This window comes from Callithrix jacchus, chromosome 7 (genome assembly GCF_049354715.1).
Source record: "Callithrix jacchus isolate 240 chromosome 7, calJac240_pri, whole genome shotgun sequence".
Classification (NCBI taxonomy): domain Eukaryota; kingdom Metazoa; phylum Chordata; class Mammalia; order Primates; family Cebidae; genus Callithrix; species Callithrix jacchus.
The window spans coordinates 144,575,191-144,598,100 of NC_133508.1; the positions used below are offsets into that span (position 1 = coordinate 144,575,191).

The following is a 22,910-nucleotide window of genomic DNA, read 5'->3' on the forward strand; positions in this document are numbered from 1 at the left end:
GCTAGTGGAGGGATAGCAGGGGGTGGGGAGATTGGGGAGGGATAACACTGGGAGAAATACCTAATGTAGATGATGGGGGGATGGAGGCAGCAAAACACCATAGCATGTGTATACCTATGTAACAATCCTGAAAGATTTGCACATGTACCCCAGAACCTAAAGTAAAAAATAAAAATATTAGCTAGGTGTGGTGGTGCATGCCTGTAACCCCTGCTACTCGGAGGCTAAGGCTCAAGGATCGCTTCAGGCCAAGAAGTGGAGGTTGCAGTGAGCTGAGATCATGCCACCGCACTCCAGCCTGGGTAACAGAGCTAGGTTCCATCTCAAAAGAAAAAGAAAAAAAGAGAAAGGAGAGGTGTAAGGAGACTTACTTAGATAGGTGGTTAGGGAAGCCCTCTCAAAAAAGGGACATTACACTGAGGTCTGAAGGATGTGACAGAGTCAGTGATGAGGTGCCCTGAGGAAAAAGCAAAGGAAAAAGATGCAAAGAAGAGGCAGAGGTCAGTGAGGCCAGGTGTCTAGAGGACTTGGCAAGGGCCGGATGTCACAGGGCCTCAAGGACCACTGGAGGAGTTAGAACTGTATTCCAAGTGCAATGGCAAGCCACGGGGTAGTGTTAAGCAGTGGAGCGTGGAGACAGCGGGTTTACTTTTTATTAAAAAGAGAAGGGGCATAATGTAGTAGTTAAGGGCATAGACTCCGACCCAGATTGCCTGCACTCAAATCCCTGAGTTGCTGCTCACAAACTCTGTAACTATGACAACCTCTTCTGTGCCTCAGTTTCCTTGTCTTTGAAATACAGACACTAACCAGACCTGCCTCAGAGGGCTGTTAGCATGATTAAATTAATTACTATTTGAATCCACGTAGAATACTATTTGGTACCTGGTAGTAAACATGACTATAAAATACCTGAATAAATAATGAATAGATGTCTTTACAAATATAAGTTTGTTCTGCATCCATGCAGAAGTGTAATATCAAAAGCATGTTTTTCTTTTAATGAAGACTTTTTGCTTTGTTCTTTTTCTTCCTCTTTCTCCCCACTCCACTGCATCAGCAACTGCTCCTCTTAAGGTAATTCATGTCAAGAACACCATATGTTTCTTACCACAGAATTCTAAATAGGCAGACGTAAGATTTACGTGAAGGCACATATGTGGCATTCTTTTATCTTTGTTTTGCAAAAAGTAAATTATTACGTACAGTTGACCCTCGCACAACTCAGGAGCTCGGGATGCACACCCTCTACAGAGTCAAAAATCCATGTATTTAACCACCACCAGAAACAGGAAAAAGAAAATCCATGGATAACTTTTGACTACCCCAAAACTGAACTACTACTAACCTCCTGTTCACCAGAAGCCTTACTAATAACATAAGCACTTGATTAACGTATCTTTTGTATGTTATGTGGATTATATACACATTCTTACAATAAAGTAAGCTAGAGAAAAGAAAACGTTATTAAGAAAGTCGTAAGGAAGAGAAATATATTTACTATTTATTAAGTCGAAGTGGATCATCATAAAGGTCTTCATCCCTCAGTGTCTTCATATTGAGTAGGCTGAGGAGGAGAAGAAGATGAGGCGTTGGCCTTGCTGTCTCCGAGGTAGCAGAGATGTAGAAGCTGGACGAGGTAGAAGGGGAGACAGCAGAGGAAGGCACCCCCTTGATGTAACTTCTATTGAAAAAAAAATAAACACATATAAGTGGCCCCACACAGTTCAAATCTATGTCACTCTAGTGTCAACTGTATATATTTTTCTCACTCAAACCGGTACAACTCCATTTCATCATTTAAATGGGTGTATCCCGGCCCTTAGGGACAGATGTACTATAATTTTTTCAGCGGTTCCTCAGCCGATGAACATTCATTTGTCCGCAGTTCTTCTGTTGTTACTAAAGCTGTCTCAGTAAACATCATTGTTCAAAGGTCCTTACGTTCTAGCCGCTTCACCTCTATGAGGTAGATTTCTAAAAGTGAGTAGATTTCTAGGAGATTGCTAGACTAGATGATGTAACTGTTATTTTAAAATAGATATAGATGGAACATCGCTTATTTAAAAGACTGTGTTCATTTCCTGCAGGAAGGTATGTGAATGCTCATTTGCCGATATCCTTGCCACAACAGGGCATTTTTGGATGGATGCAAACTGACATTACTCTTCTCATAAAAATGTTTGCATTCAGTGAAAATTAACATGTAGTAAAAACACACAGAGTATAAGTATACAGTCTGATGAGTTTTGACAAGTGTTTATACCATGTTAAACCATGTCACCAATGCCACGATCAAGATAGAGAGTATTTCCAGCACCTTAGATAATCTCCCTTGAGGCCAAACCCCACCCTTTGTAGACAACCGCTGTTTTGATTTCTATCAGCATAGATTAGTTTTGTGTTTAATTAAACCTTCTATAAATAAAATCATGTAATGTACTTTTTGGTGCCTGGCTTCTTTTGCTCAACGTAATGTTTTTGAGATACCTCCATGTTGTTGCATGTTTCAATAAGTAAACAGTAGATAATCAGGGTTAGGTATGGTGGCTTGTGCCTATAATCCCAGCTACTTGAGAGGATCACTTGAGGCCAGGAGTTAGAGGTTAAAAAACAATATAGATAATCAATAGGGTTTTTCTTTTTTAGTTATTGAAATAGAACAAAATGTACAGATTCCATATGTTCCACTGAGTTTTGACAATTGTATACACCCCTTTAACCACCATGCCAAACATTTCCATAATCCCAGGCTCTCTTGGACCTTTGTGGTTAATTCCCATGCCATCTTACTCCATCCAGAGTCTATTCTAGACCTTTATACAAATGGACCCATAGGGTATAGACTCTTCCTAACTGGTTTCTGGCACTAAACATAGTGCCTTTTAAAAAATTCATCTGTGTTGTTTCAGTTAACGGTAGTTCATTCCTTTGTATTACTGATTAGCATTTCATATAACACAATTTGTTTATCCGGTTTCCTGTTGCTGGACATTTGTGTCAATTCTCATTTCCTCAGATATTCTGTATAAGGCTGCCATAAACTTTCTTGTGCAAGTCTTTTTATGGATATGTATTTTTATTTCTTTTGTATAAATACCTGGGATTATAATTGTTAGATCACAGTTTGATGTATAAATTTGCAGGAACGTGACAAGCAGATTTCCAAATGTAACATTTTGTACTCCTACCACAAATGTATGAGTTTCAGTTGCTCTACATCTTCCTCAACATTTGGTGAGTTATACGATCTCTTTGTATATTCCAGAAATAAGTCTTCATATACATATATATATATTCATAGTTGTATTCATATATATGTGTACATAGAGAGAGAGAGAAAGAGGGAGAAAATAATGAGTATTTTCTCCTGGTCAGGGTTTACTCTTCCATTTTCTTATTCATGTCTTTTTTATTTTTTTTGAGATAGAGTCTCATTCTGTTGCCCAGGCTGGAGTGAAGTTGTGTGATCTCAGTTTACTGCAAATTCCGCCTCTCAGGTTCAAGCAATTCTCCGGCCTTAGCCTCCCGAGTAGCTGGGATTACAGGTGCCTGCATCATGCCTGGCTAATTTTTATATTCTTTTAGTAGAGACAGGGTTTCACCATGTTGGCCAGGTTTGTCTCGAACTCTTGACCTCAGGTGATCCGCCTGCCTTGGCCTCCCAAAGTGCTGGGATTACAGGTGTGAGCCACTGAGCCCAGCCTCTTATTTATGTATTTTAATGAATGGAGGTTTTTCCTTTTATGTAGTGCTTTTTTCCTAAATATTTGCCTGTCTCAAGTTCACAAAGATATGTTTATTTCTGTGCTTGCTATGTTTATTCCTATAAGTATTATACTTTTAGTTCTACATTTAGGTTTTTTATTTGTCCTGAATTAATGTTTGTGTATGGTATAAGGTAGGAATCAAAGGTCATTTTCCCCACATTAATATAGTTTTTACAAAATGATTTGGTGAAAAACTTTTCTTTTCCAGTTAAAACTGCTGCAGTGTCTTTTATTAAAATTCAGTTGAGCATATATACATGCAAATATTTCTGGACTCTCTAGTCTATTGATCCTGTTTTCCTATCCTTACGGCAATACCATGCCACGTTTATTACTGTGGTTGTGTAGTTGGCCTTGAAATTGATAGAGTTTTTTATTCTACTGAAGGTTTGTTTTGGTTATCTAATATGCATTATGTATTTCCATGTAAATTTTAAAGTAAACGTGTCAATTTCTACAAATAAAATCTGGTTTTATTTTGAGTGGAATTGCGTTGAATCTATTAGTCAATTTAGGTAGAATTGACATCTTGACAGTATTTACTATTCCAACCCAATTATTTATGTCTTTCTAAATAGCCCTCAGAAATATGTAGTTCTAGTGCAGAGGTTTGGCATATCTTTTGCTAACTTTATTTTCAAGCATTTTATGCTTATTTGTACTATTGAAAATCTTTCAGTTAACAGGGTAGAACATTTTTTAAAAAGAAAAATCTGAGTTGTTCTTTTCTGTATATTTTCCAATTATTTGCTGCAAGTATATCAAAATAAAGTTAATTTGTGTATTTTGACTTTATATCCTATGATCTAGCTAATTTCACTTAGATTTCATAGGTTTTTATAAAGAAGGGTTTTGTTTTTGTTTTCATTTTTATGTAACAAATCATGTTGTCTCCAGGTAAAGACCTTTTCATTTCTCCCTTTGCAATCATATGCATTTCATGTCTTTTTCTTGCTTTATGGTATAGTGCCTTTGGTGCAGTGTAAAATAATATGTAAAAAAAGCAAACTTTCTTGCCTTGTTTCAAGGCTTAGAGTGAAAGCATTTAATATTTTTTATTATTATTATTTCTTAATACAAGATCTTGCTCTGTTGCTCAGGCTGGAGTGCAGTGGCACAATCATAGCTCACTCTAACATCAAACTCCTAGGCTCAAGTGATCCTCCTGCTTCAGCCTCCTGAGTAGCTTGGACTACAGGCACACATCACTACACTTGGCTAATTTTTGTACTTTTTTTTTGGTAGAGATAGGAGTCTTCCTATGTTGCTGGGCTTGATTCCCTGGGCTTAGGTGATCCTCCTGCATTGGCCTCCCAAAGTGTTGGGTTTACAAGTATTAGCCTCTGAGCCCAGTCTGCATGCAATATTTCATCACTAAGTATAATGTTAGCTTTGCAGACACCACGACTGCTGGGAGCCCGGTACTACCAACCATGGTCAGCTCCACTGTGTGCTTTGACACTGTCATCAACAGCCAGCCCTTGGGTCTCATCTCCTTCAAGCTGTTTGCAGACAAGTTTCCAAAAACAGCAGAAAACGTTCATGCTCTGAGCACTGTAGAGAAGGATTTGGTTATAAGGGTTCCTGCTTTCACAGAATTATTCCAGGGCTTATGTGTCAGGGTAGTGACTTCACATGCCATAATGGCACTGATGGCAGGTCCATCTATGGGGAGAAATTTGATGATGAGAATTTCTTTCTTTTTTTTTAAGATGGAATCTTGCTCTATTGCCTGGCTGGAGCGCAGTGGCACAATCTCGGCTCACTACAATCTCTGCCTTCCAGGTTCAAGTGATTCTTCCACCTCAGTGTCCCTAGTAGCTGGGACGACTGGTGCGTGCCAAACGCCCGGCTAATTTTTGTATTTTTAGTAGAGACGGGATTTCACCATGTTGGCCAGGATGGTCTCGATCTCTTGACCTCGTGATCCACCCGCCTCGGCCTCCCAAAATGCTAGGATTACAGGTGTGAGCCACCGTGCCCGGCCAATGATGAGAATTTCTTCCTGAAGCATACAGGTCCTGGCATCTTGTCTATGGCAAATGCTTGACCTAACACAAATAGTTCCCAGGTTTTCATCTGCACTGCTGAGACTGAGGGGTTGGATGGCAAGCATGTGGTTTTGGGCAAGGTGAAAGAAGGCATGAATATTGTGGAGGCCACGGAGCGTGCTGGGTCCAGGAATGGCCAGACCAGCAAGAAGAGCACCATGGCTGACTGCGGACGACTCTAGTAAGGTTGACTTGTGTTTTATCTTCACTACCAGAACAATCCTCAGGAAAGCATCCTTCTACCCCATATGCTTCAGTGTCCTAGAATCTTTGTCCTCTCACTACAGTTCCCTCTTTTCCTTATTCCCTTTCTATGCCCACCTGGATTGCAGAGTTCAGTTTATGATTATGAAATAAAAACTAAATAACAAAAAGTGCATAATGTTATCTGTTTTTCATAGACACCCTTTAGAAATTAAAGAGTTTAATTTCTGTTCTATTCTTCCTTTAGCAAAAATTTCTAATCATGAGTGGATGTTTTATTTTGTCAAATGCTTTTTCTGCACATATTGAATATAACTATCATCGTTTTCTCCTTTTTTCTTCTATACATGAGTTACATCGATTGGTTTGAAGAAGACCCTGAACTAAGCTTGCATTCCTAAGATAAACTCCACTTGGTAAAAACATATTATCCATTTTAGGCATTGCTCAATTCGATGTACTAATATTTTGTTCAGAGTTTTTGCATCTGTGTTCATGAGGAATACTCATTTGTAATTGTTTATTTGTTTTATTATCTGTTTTTAAAATATCTTTGACAGGTTTTGATGTCAATATAATTCCGGCCTCATGAAAGAAATCTGGGGCAGTTCCCTTCTCCTATCTTTTTTAAGAAGTTTGAGGCTGGACGTGGAGTGGTTGCTCATGTCTTTAATCCAAGTGCTTTGGGAATCTGAGGCAGGAGGATCACCTGAGCTTGAGATCAGCCTGGTCAACATAAGCAAATTTTTTTCTGTCCCTACAAAAAATTTGAAAATTAGCCAGACATGGTGCAATATACCTGTAGTCTCAGTGACTCAGGAGGCTGAGGTGGAAGAATTCCTTGAGCCCAGGAGTTTGAACCTGCAGTGAGCTATGATTGGCCACTGCACTCCAACCTGATCAACAAAGCAATAACCTGTCTCAAAAGAAAGAAAAAAGTTGATGTTAGATTTGTATTATTTCAGCTGAGTATGTTGGCTCACACCTGTAATACCAGCACTTTGGGAGGTTGAGGTGGGAGGATCACAGCTCAGGAGTTTGACACCAGCCTGAGTAATATAGTGAGACACTGTCTATAGAAAAAAAATTTTTTTTTTTGAGACGGAGTTTCACTCTTGTTACCCAGGCTGGAGTGCAATGGCGTGAACTGGGCTCACCACAACCTCTGCCTCCTGGGTTCAGGCAATTCTCCTGCCTCAACCTCCTGAGTAGCTGAGATTACAGGCATGTACCACCATGCCCCGTTAATTTTTTGTATTTTTTTTTTTTTTTTAGTAGAGACAGGGTTTCACCATGTTGACCAGAATGGTCTCGATCTCTTGACCTCGTGATCCACCCGCCTCGGCCTCCCAAAGTGCTGGGATTACAGTACAAAATAATTTTTAAGGCTGGGCGTGGTGGCTCACACCTGTAATCCCAGCACTTTAAAAGGCTGAGGCGGGCCATCACTTGAGGCCAGGAGTTCAAGACCAGCCTGGCCAACATGGCAAAACCCCATCTCTAGAAATACAAAAATTTGTGAGGCATGGTGGGGAAACATGTGTAATCACAACTATTCAGGAGAGGCATGAGAATCACTTGAACCTCATAGGCGGAGGTTGCAGTGAACTGGTATCGAACCCCTACATTCCAGCCTGGGCAGCAGAGTAAGACCCTGTCTCATGAATAATAATAATAATAATTAATAATAATTTTTTAAAAGTTAGCCTAGTGTGGTAGCACATGTTTATAGTACCAGGTACTTGTGAGACTGAGGCAGCCTCCCAAGTACATGATTGTATACATATCATTATTTCGACCTTAAATATTTGATAGAATTCATCATTGAAATTCTCTGCACCTATGAGATCAGCTACTTCTGGATGATGTGGTATGAGAGAAAAAAATTAACAGATTCATAGGCTCATTCCTGTGCCTCCTTCTTTGAAGTGGGTTTCCTGCTCAAATGCTGTGTTTGTGGTAGTGCGGGCCTAGATACAGGATCAGTAATTCTGTAAGCCCCCTGGAGAGTGGTACTGACTGAGATGTTTTACTCCCAGAACCAGTATCTATTGCTACGTGAATGCAATTCTGGCCCTTCCGGAATTTAATAGTTGATTTGGTGGCAAATCAACTACTGGGATAGAAGGGGCCCAGAGTAGTTGACTTGCCACCAAGTTACTGGTTTTCTTCCTTGAGGAACAGTGCCATATTGTTGTATTGGGGTAAAGCACCTTGGTCTATGCCACTGAAAGTTTGAATATTCAAAAGAGGCATAACTATATTGAACCTGGTAAGAAGTCCATGCTGCTCATCTATACACAGCTTCCATCTCTGCCACTATGGCACTTCTTGTGCTGGTTACAAGGTGGCCAATGACAAACACCAGCTAACATCAACTGGCCAAATAATTTTAAATAATTGGTTATTCAGTGCCTCTTTCCTGGTGGATGTTTGCAAGTGAGAGTTAATGTGTGACACAAAAATCTTGTATCACAAGATACAAGTTCCAAGTCTGAGTTGCTGGGTTTCAAGCCTGACCTGCTGTGTTCCAAGCCTGACCTGCTGTGTTCCACGTCGATTCCAAGTCTGACCTGCTGTGTTCCACGTCGATTCCAAGTCTGACCTGCTGTGTTCCACGTCGATTCCAAGTCTGACCTGCTGTGTTCCACGTCGATTCCAAGTCTGACCTGCTGTGTTCCACGTCTATTCCAAGTCTGACCTGCTGTGTTCCACGTCTATTCCAAGTCTGACCTGCTGTGTTCCACGTCTATTCCAAGTCTGACCTGCTGTGTTCCACGTCTATTCCAAGCCTGACCTGCTGGGTTCCAAGCCTGACCTGCTGGGTTCCATGTCTGACCTGCTGTGTTCCAAGCCTCACCTGCTGGGTTCCAAGCCTGACCTGCTGTGTTCCATGTCTGACCTGCTGGGTTCCAAGCCTGACCTGCTGTGTTCCATGCCTGACCTGCTGGGTTCCAAGCCTGACCTGCTGTGTTCCAAGCCTGACCTGCTGGGTTCCAAGCCTGACCTGCTGTGTTCCATGCCTGACCTGCTGGGTTCCATGTCTGACCTGCTGGGTTCCAAGCCTGACCTGCTGTGTTCCATGCCTGACCTGCTGTGTTCCATGTCTGACCTGCTGGGTTCCATGTCTGACCTGCTGGGTTCCAAGCCTGACCTGCTGGGTTCCATGTCTGACCTGCTGGGTTCCAAGCCTGACCTGCTGGGTTCCAAGCCTGACCTGCTGTGTTCCATGTCTGACCTGCTGGGTTCCAAGCCTGACCTGCTGTGTTCCAAGCCTGACCTGCTGGGTTCCAAGCCTGACCTGCTGTGTTCCATGTCTGACCTGCTGGGTTCCAAGCCTGACCTGCTGTGTTCCACGTCGATTCCAAGTCTGACCTGCTGTGTTCCACGTCTATTCCAAGTCTGACCTGCTGTGTTCCACGTCTATTCCAAGTCTGACCTGCTGTGTTCCACGTCTATTCCAAGCCTGACCTGCTGGGTTCCAAGCCTGACCTGCTGTGTTCCATGTCTGACCTGCTGTGTTCCAAGCCTCACCTGCTGTGTTCCAAGCCTGACCTGCTGTGTTCCATGTCTGACCTGCTGTGTTCCAAGCCTGACCTGCTGTGTTCCATGTCTGACCTGCTGGGTTCCAAGCCTGACCTGCTGGGTTCCAAGCCTGACCTGCTGTGTTCCATGTCTGACCTGCTGGGTTCCAAGCCTGACCTGCTGTGTTCCAAGTCTGATCTGCTGTGTTCCAAGCCTGACCTGCTGTGTTCCGAGTCTGACCTGCTGTGTTCCAAGCCTGACCTGCTGTGTTCCAAATCTGAGTCACTGTGTTCCGAGTCTGAGTTGCTGTAACTCAGTCCTGAAACATTTTTGTTTCAGGCCACTTCTCCTTTGACACAAAGTGGATGACTTGGTATACTTACAACAGTTCTGCCCATTGGGAATTTTTCTCGCTCCACTTTCAAGGCAAACTCGGACTGCACCTATAATACAGTCACTGTTTATATTGAACTTGCACACACATACGGACACCCGTCATTGACAAACCAAGCTCATGCTTTTTCCTCCTCCATCAGCTGGTGGTATGAAACCCCTTATGTAGCCATAGGTGTGAGCTAGGAAATGAACACTTATACAACTGAAGAGGGAGACCCAGGCATCTCAGATCAACTTCCCCTTTTTTCCTAAGACTGTAAACTTCCCCTTTTCATTCCTAAGACTGTAAACCAAAGCCCTTTTCATATGTAATTCCTGAGACTGTAAACTGAAGCCCTTTTCATATGTAATTCCTGAGACTGTAAACCGAGACCCTTTTCATATGTTAAGCTATAAACCTAAGATTCTTCCCCGTGAAACATCTAAAGTATAAGCCTATATAAAGATGGAACCTTCCTTTGTTAGGGGAGCTTGGCTGTTAGGCAACTATGCCACCCTGCTCCCAGCCAAATAAACTCCTTCTTCCTGTATTCGGTGTCCAAGAGATTCATTTCCCATGGCTGCTCCTGCTACACAACTATGGAGAATGAGGTACCGTATACTCATGCCCTCTGATCATACTTGGGCTTGACCTCAGAAAATCCATTATGATGAACTACAGCTGGGCCTGCTATAAATTGTGATTTGGTAAGTCCCACCTCTGACATTTCCAGCAAATTTAGTGTCAGTCATTTGGCCCAAATGACAGAACTGCTCGCACCACAGTGTTGCTTTAGTGTATGGCTTTTTCCTTCCCAGGGCCCCACTCAAAGCTAGTGATATTTCTAGGTGTATAATGTGTTATCTTATATACCTATAACTGAAAGATGCCTACCACACACTGAGTTCACTTCTTTGTCATAAGGGATGCAAGATGTGTCTTTTAATTTGGAGGGGATAGTCTAGTGTTCCCCAGACCACTAGATCCATAAAAATTTCATCGAAGTGAGAGGTCAATAGATATGCATAGTGTTAATCTTGCATGTGTCTTAATGAAGTCTTACAGAGTACAATCCAGTCCACATAATGTTGTTGATGGAATTAATCAGCATGACTTGTAGTAAAATTTCAAGATGATGCAAATATGTTCAGATTATCTTGTGATAAAAGGAAGAAGGGCAACAAAGCCCTGGGTCAGAGCTGCAGTTGAATATTACATCATATGACTGCAAACTATCTCTGAACTTCTAACTGGAATAGAAAAGGATCCATTTCCCAAATCAACAACCACACACCATGTACCTGAAATCTCATTAACCTATGTTATCTTATTTATCTAGCAATAAAACCACATCCAGCACAGTAGCTACAACCAGGGCTATTACTTGTTTGAGCTGTGGTTCCACAGTTATTCTCCAGAATCACCCAGTTTCTGCAGGAGCCAGACTGGTGCTGCCAAATAAGGATAAGAGAATGAGTAGTGACCACCACCACTGCGTTTTCAGATCTTTAACAGTAGCATCAATTTCTGCTATTCCTCTACTCCAGGATGCAATTTTTCTCTACTTGTTCCCTTAGCTGGGGGAAGGGATGTATGGACAGTTTCTAGAGGTGTCCATTTGGCCTCCTCCACTGTGATATGGTGTTCACCACAGGTCAATGATACAAAGTGCGGTATTTCTAACTGCCAGTATGTCAGTTCTCACTTTGAGATTTAAGAAATGATCACTGGAGGTGTCTGTGGACCCACTGAAGCTGGAATTTACACACCCATTTATTTGTCACCTGGCCTCGTAAATCTCCAGTCTCATGGGGGCAGAGGAGGGTCATGATGACACTGGGTCTCTGGAGATGAATTAAATTAGACTATGTATCCTTTCTTTGGGGCGGGGACTTCTGAATTAAGATGACCCTTCAGTACTATCTCAAGTTGATGTGCGAGAGTGGAGCCTTGGTGCCCCTACTGGATCAGTCATTGGGTGTCAGCTGCCCTGAAGAGGCCTTATCTCTGAGTATGTTTGCCCAGGATTTCCAGCATCATAGCAATTAGTTCCTTATTCCTAAAGTGACATTTGGGTGGTGCATCACAGTATCTACTACAAGAATGTCCTTAGAAACAATGTCTGTAAGGGAGTAAAAGACGCATGATTGGGCAGAGGGAAAAGTCCAACTGTGATGCAGTTGTAACAGAGACCTCAGCCAATCCAGGGAGCCTGGAACTGACATGATCCGTCAGAGTTGTCCTGAACTCAAGGCTATGTACTCTTGCTTCAACCAGCATTGAATGCAGGCTGCTCGTCCAAAAGGGATACATAACAGGTTGCCATGGCTTATGCCTATAATCCCAGCAGATCGGGAGGCCAAAGCGAACAGATCACTTGAGGCCAGGAGTTTGAGACCAGCATGGCCAACGTGGTGAAACCCCATCTCTACTAAAAATACAAAAATTAGCTGGGCGTGGTGCCACATATCCTTAGTCACAGCTACCCGAAAGGCTGAGGCACGAGAATCATGCGAACCCTGGAGGCAGAGGTTGCACTGAGCTGAGCTGAGATGGTGCCACTGCACTCCAGCATGGGTAACAGAGTGAGACCCTGTCTCAAAAAACAGGAAAAAAAAAATAGAAATAGAGAAAGAAAAGGGATATAATCTTAAACTGAGGACAAGGCTCAAAGAGGAAATCCTTGTGAGCTGCCAACAGCCAATACTCTCAACAGTTGGGAAAATGAATGCCTTAGTCTTAAAGGGAGTCTCTGGGTGGTGTACCACAATCTCCATAATAGGAATCAGCTGCATATAGATGCTAATTTGGGCCATGAATATGGATGAGATCACTAGGGAGAAAATGTGGAGAGTAAAGAGAAGAGGATCCAGAACCTAGCCCTAAATTAAACAAGTAGAAGCCAGTTAGAGGAGGAGAGCTGGCAAAAAGAGATGGAGAAAGAGCGGTCAGCATGCTAGAGGAAAATCCAGGAGAGCAAATCGTCACTGAAGTCAGAAAAGACAGAATTATCTGCCACGTGGGATAATACTGAGAGGCTGACAAAAGACAAAACACATGTCCATTGTTTTGTCAACATGAAGTCAATTGATAACTTTGAGCAAAAATCATTTTAGCAAATGCAATACACAAAAGCCAGACTACAGTGTGCTGAAGGAAGAGATGCAGTTTGGGCAGTGAAGACGGCATACGTATTCATAAAACTGTTTTTACTTTTACTGTACAAGGAAACATAAAAATGGGGGGAGGTGCTGGCTGAAGGGAAATAAGGGCTTATGGAGGATTCTAGGTCTTTTTGTTTATTTACACTTGCTTCTTAATTTGGTATCTATTAGAGTATGTTTGTAGTTGGGGAAAGAGATGAATGATGGTGGAGAAAAAGTAAGAGAAGAAACAGGGACAATATTTGGTAGATAGAGCAGCTGAGTCCCAGGACAGAATTGGAGAGGATAACCTTTGGTAAGCACAAAACTATAAGAAAAGAAGATAGGGAAAGATGCAGGCAGGATTGTTGATTTGATGGTGGAGAATGAAGAAGGTCCCACCTGATGCCTTTTATTTTCTCAATGAAATATAATAGCCTTGGGCAGGTCTCTGTTTCATGCATTGCAGATCTGTTTCCATCCTAAACTCTGAAGGCCCAAAGCTCTGGTTCTCATTACACAGGAAGACAGAAACAAGGTGTGGCTTTGCAAAGCTGACAGCCACTTGGCACATGTTACTTCAGTTTTTTGCCTTTTTTCTTTTTATTTCCATTTAGAGACATGGGTGCCAGCTTTCAGACTGGTAAAGAGAGGGTGGGGCTGAAGGTCAAAAGGTGATGAGATCTCAATCTGAACTTACTGGCGTGATCAGCTGTGCTTCCTCATTCTAATCAGGAAACCCTGGAGTGACCAATCCAGCAAGAGCACATCTGGAGAGAGGGGGAAGGGGCATGGTAAGGAAGGAAGGGCTCATCTCTCTTTTCTAGGCTCAGAATGGATCATTTCTTTCATTCATATCTTTGCATACATTCCTATAAATATGTGCATATTCAATCTCGGTCATTTTTTTTTCCCTTTAAGTCTCTGTTGTTTTTATGAACTCCTTCCCCACTAGAGGAGATTTAACTGAATTTATAAATAAGATCTGTTGATATATAGATAGAGCAAAGAAAGTCAGTATTCTGTCTTATGTTATAAAGCATACAGATATTAGTGGTAAAACAAAGAAAATAAAGCAAGATATATTTCTTTTTTGTTTTCTGTTTGTTTTTTGAGACAGGGTCTTGCTCTGTCACCCAGGCTGGATGGAGTACAGTGGCATGAACATGGCTCACTGCCGCCTAGATGTCCTGTGCTCAAGAGAGCTTCCTGCTTCAGCCTCCTATATATCTATACCTATATATATCTATATCTATATATACACTTTTTTGAGACAGGATCTTACTGTATTGCCCAGGCTGGTCTTGAACCCCTGGCCTCAAGTGATCCTCTTGCATTGGCCTCCTAAATTGCTGGGATTATAGGCATGAGCCACCATGCCCAAACACAAGATACATTTCTTGACATGAAAAAATCTTCCCAATATATTGCTTAGCAATAAAAGTAGATTTTTTTTAACTGGATAAGACTGGGTGTGGTGGTTCACACCTGTAATCCCAACACTTTAGGAGGCTGAGGCAGGAGGATAGCTTGAGGTCAGGAGTTTGTGAACAGCCCAGGTAATATAGCAAGATCTCTTCTCTACAAAAAATTTAAAAATTATCGAGGCTTGGTGGCATGCCCCTGTAGCCCCTGCTACTCAGGAGACTGAGGCATGAAGCTCACTTGAGCCGAGAAGTTCAAGGTTGTTATGAGCTGTGATTGCACCACCACACTCCAGCCTGGACAACAGAGCAAGACCCTGTCTCTAAAGAAAAAAGGGGCTATACATCTATATACACAGATACACTTTTAAATGGCTAACATTTCTTAAATGATTATTATACAGCAGTTATAATGTTAGGTCTGGATATTGAAAATTAGATCTTAGCAGCAGTTATTAATCTTTCTGCATGCATTGCTTACGTAAATAAAAGTTAAATTTAGAGCCAATATCAGGTTGCTGGTAGACTTCCATTTGCATGCAGATTCCATGGTTTCTCCTCCCCATTTGCAGCCTATAATTGTATCTAACACGAGCTTTGGGAGTTCTTTGCTGTAGCCTGACTGAAGCTTTTCTCTGCTCTTTAATACTCTCCAGCCTTTGGTGCTAAGTTTGGAATGCCCCGTAGAAGCTGATAATATCCTGAGCTCCGTAATTGGCTAACAACAAATTTCATGTGTTAAGCAACATTAGCTTAATCTAATTCCTATTTTTTTCTAAAAGAAGGTCCCTGACTTCAGAAAGCATATGCATGGTTTCCCATTACTTCAGGGTTTGTGGCTTTGACCTTAGAAGTCTCTTAACTGTTTGAATGCCAGAAGCAGTTCCATCTTGTGACTGCTTGCTTCAATCCGTCAGAAAGAAGGCAATAAATGCCTCCTCCACACTCAATGGTCTCGGTTTCCACTCTACAACGGCTCTGTGTACAAGAAATAAAACACCTTTTCTGCCTTATGAAGTCTGAACGAACCCAAGAGAGATTTTAAAAGTGTGCTCAGAGGAACCACGTGTGTTTTCGCAACATGTCTATCTTATTCCAATCAGGAAAAGTCATCCTGACAACCAAATAACTCGGTTTTTTTTAACCCTACTCTTTGCCTTCTATAAACTTAGTTTCTTCTTAGGGAGTTAGTCTGCCTCCCAAACTCTGAAAGCCACATGATTCATTTTAAGCCTGATGACAATGACAGGCATGTTGTTAAAATTGTTGGAAATCTTTGTCCTGGTTTCCCTCTCTTGAAGTTGAAAATGATCTGAATGTTGGCACCCCACAGTTCCTATTAAACCTCCCTGTTTCCTTTGGAGATCACAGCTGAAGGAAGGGAACTGCCCACACATCCCTAAAGGTGATATTTTAAAGAGAGTAATCCATGCGGACAAAATGGGACAGAAACCCACTATTGTCATGTTTCCCGATTCATCAAGGAGGTTTTCTGACCACCCTATTGGCTAAGCTTTTGGATATTGTGCTATTTCAACATAGTTTCCTAGGGAGTATTTTCCTGAACAACTAATTATGCTTGTTTTACTTAACAGGAAAAGAATGCTCTTTTTATAATTCTAAACTTTTCTTTTTGAAAGCTACTTAAACCCTTTGAATAAGAACCTAATTTGAATTAGAAAGAAAAAAAAGTAAAAGTACAAGATGACTCAATCAGAAACTAAATTGTTGTCTTTTATTTCCCAGCTTTTTTATCTGCTTGGCATCCCTGTTCCTGATTACCGATTTTCCCTGCAGTTATTTGGATGCAATTACCTCCACCAGCTAATTGGTTTTCCTCAATTTCAATCCAAAGCCTATTATTGATTAAGGGCAGGGCTGGGCCTGGGGAATGGGAGGCACAATGGTTAAAGCCAGGCCTTGATCACAACTAGAAAAATGACTCAGAACGCATGCCCTTTTCCAAGTGGGTCGGTGACCACTTCTTTGTCTACAAAGGTCGGCATATTCACTGCATTCTTTTTCCTTTTCTCTCTCTCGCTCCCTTTTTTTTTTCTAGGTAACTGTGGCAGAGGCAAATGGCATTTCTTCCAAAGAATATAAAGCAGAATACTTGGGGAAAGGACCAGAAGCAGATCTGCCTGGACATCTCACGTTTCTGCTTGGTGGATCTTGAGAGTCAATAGTCTCAGCTGCGTCTGAGTTACGCACACCACTGCCTGTCACCTCTCGCTGCTGTCATGGTTGCTTTAAACGCTTAAGGATCACCTGCACATTTGTTCTGCATGGGACCCATGAGTCGAACGACATGTACACAAATAAAAACTCATAAATACAGAGGCTATGTGAGTCAAGGATATCCCTATGTTTATACAAATACTTTCTTAAAATTTAGCAGTTAATAATTATGACATATAGAGATTGTCATAATTATTAATTATGACATAATTATAAATTATTAATACCTTATGCCCATCAATAACTGCAGTATTACAACATGGATCAAAATGGATTAGCAAGAATCATTTCTTCAAAGTACCTCTGATATCACCAGTGAAAAGTTTCCTGAAAGTCACAGCAGCCCAAGGGCAAAAAAAAAAGAAACAATCTCTATTTCAAAATGACAGACACACTAGGAACTAATATTGTTCTCTTTTAAGATAAAAGGATCTATCCCCTTCCTCTGAAACAGGAACCTGTGAAATCTTTCTGTATTATGAGATAGGAAGCTCTAAAAGAATCCTCTTCATTCTCCCTTAAAGACAAACCAATCAAGGAAATCAGTAGGAAGAAAGAGAGGTCAGTATGCGAGGAAAGCGATTAAACATACTTTAGTTTAGTTTATGCAATCCTTTGAAGACTCTCCTTCTTTTATTTCTTTCTCCGCTCTAATTCTTAAAATGCCAGCTCCATAACCACTCTGAGTCATCATTTTAATCTGATAGAAAGTTCACTTTGATTCCAGAGGATGCTAAGGAGTACTTTGTATCAAATAACTAAACGTTCTTTAGGGAGAATTCATCTCCCTAACATTCCCGAAGACACGCCCCCATCCACACACGCGGAAACACATGTGCATGTGCATACCCACACACTCAGTCACTCACATTTTTTTTTCTGTATTGAGTGCTTAATCGGGTTTTTTCCTTGATCCAGTCAATATCTTTTAGCAAAACCTCAGAGAATAAAAAATCCCAGCAGGACTCTGTACATCACCTCCAAATGCCACAGTGGCAAATTGTGACTGGTGAATGAATTGTGCATCTTTGCACAAAAGTTGAAAGCAAACTTCAAAGGACCCTAGTGGTGATGGTCAGGCTTTTAGAGATTAGGAATCCAGTACTTTTTATTTTCAGTAACCGAATGGGGCAGAACACTATGAGCAAGAACGCACAAAACCAAGCTAGAGGGAGGTAAAAAATACGAATAAGAAAAGGGAAAGATAAGGATAGATGGGGAAAAAGACTTTAAAATGGAAAATTAAATATTATGTTTTAAATTAATAATAACCTAACCAGAATAGGGGAAAATGATTTAGCCTGCAAGAACAAAACAGAGACCAGGCATAGCTCATGCCTGTAATCGCAGTGCTTTGGGAGGCTGATGCAGAAGGATCACTGAAGCCAGGAGTTTGAGACCAGTGTAGCCAACATGGCAAGACTCTGTCTCTGAAAAGACATTTCTAAAACTCTCAAGAATGGAGGAGGAAGTGGTTAAATTAGCCTAGAAAAAAAAGAAAAGAAGCTGGAACCGAAATCATATGGAGACCTTCACTGCTAGCAATTTTAAGTGGCTAAAATCTGTATTTTTTTTTTCATTTCCTGGCTTGTAAAATTCTCTCTACCAACACCAAGATCAAAATAAGTAGTCAGCAGACCATTAGTCAGCACTTCTAGTAGACTTGCATCAAGCATTAATCATCTCTGAAAAGGAGTTCCCCATTCTTCCCTTCAAAGTGATAATTTTTGGACCAGTCATCATAAGTTTTGAGTTTCATGTTCAGCGTTGTTATAATTCAATTTACATAAAATCTTTACTCAAAAGTTTACATTTTTGTTCAGAGCAATGTTCTTTAGTGGAATGTCTTTAGGGCCAATGAAACCTGGTTCGAGTCCCTGTTCTGCCAATGACGAGCTCTATATCCTTGAACACAGATTTTGAAAACTTCACTGAGCCTCGGTTTCTTGCTACATGCAATGGTGATTCTAAGAATTAAATGAAAGAGGCAATATTAAAGGAACTTTCTCATCACTAGTAGATAACAGGTGTTCAGTAAAGTCCTGGAAAAAGAGCTAAAGCAACAGGGGACTGGAAATGTACATATACGAACACAGAAGAGGTGACGATGTATGTTTTTGTGTGTACGCACATGCTTATATGTGTGTCCAGTGAGGGAGCAAAGTGCAAGTGCAGGAGCAGAAAGAAAGAGCCCTGACATCAAAGATGGAGAAGAGCTTAAGGAAAAATAAGAGGAAGGGAGACTCTTTTAGAGAAAGCAAAAGGCACATTGGGATGAAGAGGAAAAATCTGTCTTAAAGGTCTGCTACCACGGTCCATTCCAAATCAACAGACAGAAAGTAAAGTCCCAGGGCTACCAATATCTGGGTGCAACCCAGTCACTGGATAGTCAGAGAACTGTAAAGCTAATAAACAATAATGCTGTAAATGTACATATAAAGTGCATTTAAAATACTAAAATATTAAAGATTTCTCCTTGGGTAGAAATCTTCGCATTAATCTGCCCTAGCCAATGATTTGCCCAGATGGAAGGTCTATATTTATTATAGAAGAACAAGAGAAAGAGTAACATTCTGCTTCTGTCTTTGAGAAAGTAGGTTTATAGAAGCCTCTTAAAAAAGGATTTGCTGAACTCCTTTGTGAGACCTTAGTATTTTAACAACGAAGCATGGAGACTTCAGATCACCATGTTCTGCTACAATATGGTTTAAGAACAAAAATAAAAAGAAGGTAACCTGCTTGTCATTAAGATTTAGCTAGATAGAGTCAGGAAGAAGATAGAATAGAAAGAAAGAGGCCGGGTGCGGTGGCTCACACCTGTAATTTCAACACTTTGGGAGGCTGAGGTGGGTGGATCACGAGGTCAAGAAATCGAGACCATCCTGGCCAACATGGTGAAACCCAGTCTCTACTAAAAATACAAAAATTAGCCAGGCTTTTGGCACGTGCCTGTAGTCCCAGCTACTTGGGAGGCTGAGGCAGAAGAATCTCTTGAACCCAGGAGGCGGAGGTTGCAGTGAGCCGAGATTGTGCCACTGCACTCCAGTCTGGCAACAGCAAGGCTCCGTCTCAAAAAAAAAAAAAGAGAAAGAAAGAGTTGTCCTTTTTTAGTGTGGAGAACTGTGGAAAGCAGAGAGAGATAGAAGTGAAATGGTGAAGGTCGTCCTAATCTCCTCTCCTCCACTCTTCTGAGTTTGGCCTAGGTAGGGAAAGGGGAACTAGGAAAGCAAGGTTAACTCCAAAGACAGAGTGGGGCCAGTATTTAAAAGACTCCTCTTAAGCTTGAAAGAGGAGGATCTGTGGTTGGCATGCTCCCATACAAACCTAGGGACCAAGCTCACCCCTACGTAGGTCAGACATGGTCAGACAGAACGCGGTAGAGAGGACCCAGAAAGAGCAAGCCTCTCTGCTTATCAGAGGCAAGCAAACTCAGGGCTGGATGAAAGGCCAACCAGACTTCAAAGAGTTCTCTAGCACCAGGGGAAACTGAAATGAGGGCAGGTCACCCAGAGCACACAACAGGACTTTAGCCAGACCCAGTGAGACCAACCACAGGTCACACCCACTCAAGCAATCACCCCAGGGCTAGCAGCACCGAATGAGAAGGAGATAACTGGCTGGAGGATAGCCAGGGCAAGCAGGGAACTGTGGCTGAGAACACCACCTCCTCCCCACCACCATGAGGTTGCATAGACCTCATCCCTCCCCCAGGACTCTGGGAAAGCAGAGGAGGAAGAGCCTGAGAGCCTCAGCAATTTTTTTTTGGAGAGAGAGAGCCTCACTTTGTCACCCAGGTTGGAGTGCAGTGGTGCAATCTTGGCTCACTGCAGCCTTGACCTCCTGGGTTCAAGCAATCCTCCTGCCTCAGTCCCCGCAAGTATCTGGGACTACAAGCGCACGCTGACTCCCAGCTAATTTTTGTATTTTTTGTAGAGATGGGGTTTCGCCATGTTGCCCAGGCTAGTCTCCAATTCCTGAGCTCAGGCGATCTGCCTGCCTTGGCCTCCCAGAGTGCTGGGATTTCAGGCATGAGCCACTGTGCCTGGCCTACCCTCTGCTTTTGTGTGTGTGTGTATTGTTTGGTTTTAGCCTCAGCATTTTCATCCAAAGGAAGCAGAACGGCATTCAAATGGATTAAATTACTGACTGGGATTTCATTTTAAGCCAGTCATTTAGTTAACGTTATTTCTCCTTCTAACTAGAACGTAAATGGCTCCGGAGGGAAGACAGAATAGGACAGACTAAATAAAGTTCATTCTTCTGCACATCCAAGTTGTAATGTAGGTTAAATTTTGCAATTCCATCATACATTCTTTTCTGGTCTCATGCAAAAAGGGAATCTGAGCACAAAACATACTTGTCGACTATCGGAACTTCCAAGGAATGAATTCTGTGAAAAAACTGGAATATTCGTCTAATGAGGTCTGGCTCTAATAGGGAGGGTCAGTGGAAAGTAGGAAAAAGAAGAGAAGGACCTGGCCGTGACAAGGGTTTTGTCTATTTTGTTCACTGCTGTATTGGCAGTATATGGAGCATAGTAGATGCTCCATAAATACCTGATAAATGAATGAATAAATGAACATTTGTTGACTATCAACTATCTTGGACCAGACATTAAAAAATATAATCCTATTTAAATCTCATGACAGTCTTTGAAGTTAGTATTATTATCACTATTTTATGAAGAAATAAGCTGAATTTCAGCCAGGTTGAATAACTTCTCCAGGGCACATACCTGGTACGTGGTAGCGACAGAGTTCACACGTAGGCCAAACTGACTACACTGACTTAATATATTTCTTGTTATGCGAGGAAAAACCTTCATATACTAGACATTCCATTAATATTTCTGCCATCTGCTTTATATTACAAGAAAGAGCCTGATGTTCGCTGGGTGACCAGAGTCCCACTGCAAAAATGATTCTTCCTGGCAGGGCGCCGGGGCTCACACTTGTAATCCCAGCACTTGGGGAGGCAGGCAGGCATGAGCTCAAAATTTCAAGACCAGCGTAGACAACATGGCAAGACCATATCTCTAATGAAAAAATAAAATAAATACAAAAACTAGCTGGGTATGGTGTGCCCACTAAGCCCCCGCTACCTGGGAGACAGAAATGGGAAGATCGCTTGAGGCCAGGAAGCAGAGTTGCAGTGAGCCGAGATCACACCACTGCACTCCAGCCTGGGCGGGAGAGCCAGACCCTATCTCAAAAACAGCAACAACAACAACAAAAAATCCCATGATTCTTCCTGTTGCATCACACCACCAAGGTACCACTGATATTATAGCATTTGTTATATCTGTGTTGAAATGCTAATATTTTTCTGGATAGAAAGAAATCACAGAATGTAGAAAGAACTGTGTAGGAGACCACAGTGCAATCCCAGAAAAAGGACAAGAAATTTTTAAAAGGGAAATCATAACCCTAATCAGTCCTTTAGCTGAAAGAAGCATTTTTAACGTCAAAAGAGCCCTTGAGCTTTGTGTAATCAAAATAAACAAAAAACGGGCCAAATTGCACAAAGTAAGTTCTTTGGGTTTCCAGTGACGTTACTGACCACACAAAACTGCACTATCCACTGAAATGACAGCCTGTGATTTTATCCTCTGGTGAGTTGTGTTTGGTCAAACGCCACCATTTTCATTAAGATTTGCCATGCCCTTCTGCTTTGATCTGCCACTTTCCCTAAATTCAACAGCGATGCACACTACTGCAGAAGCAAAATCGTTGTGATTTCAAAGATTGGTATTGAATTTATCTCAGTTCTAAAAATTAGCAAGGGCCAATAGCCTAAGGGTCTAAAGACGATCTAAATAAAGCTGGAGGCATAACAATAGAAATGCAACCAGCAACACAAACCTTTCACTTTTGAACACTGTCTTGCTAGCACAACTATGATTTCAAAATCGACAAGGACAAGAGAAATGACTAGGAGTCGAGAGCGAGTCACTCATCTCTGAAATGAGACAGTTGAGCAGGTTAATCTCTAAGGTTCCTTCCAACTCAGCGAGTCTATGATCATGAGTCTGGGTAAGCCTAAGGACGTTTTCCAGGCTTCCTTGTGTAATGGAAAGGCAAAGCCTGCTTTACTGGTGACTCGTTATGTGGAGAAGTTGTTTAATCTCTCATTAGCCTGAGACACTGCATCCTCTGGGCACCAATGGTATTGCGTACAGC

At 41.7% G+C, this 22,910-nt stretch overlaps 1 long non-coding RNA gene across 1 annotated transcript; it reads left to right on the plus strand.

The window, feature by feature from the left end:
* Positions 1 to 10,352: 10,352 nt before the first annotated feature.
* Positions 10,353 to 16,831, plus strand: LOC144577064 (uncharacterized). Its single transcript, XR_013520289.1, has 2 exons — positions 10,353 to 10,633; positions 16,553 to 16,831. It is a non-coding gene; the product is annotated as an uncharacterized LOC144577064 (long non-coding RNA).
* Positions 16,832 to 22,910: the final 6,079 nt, after the last annotated feature.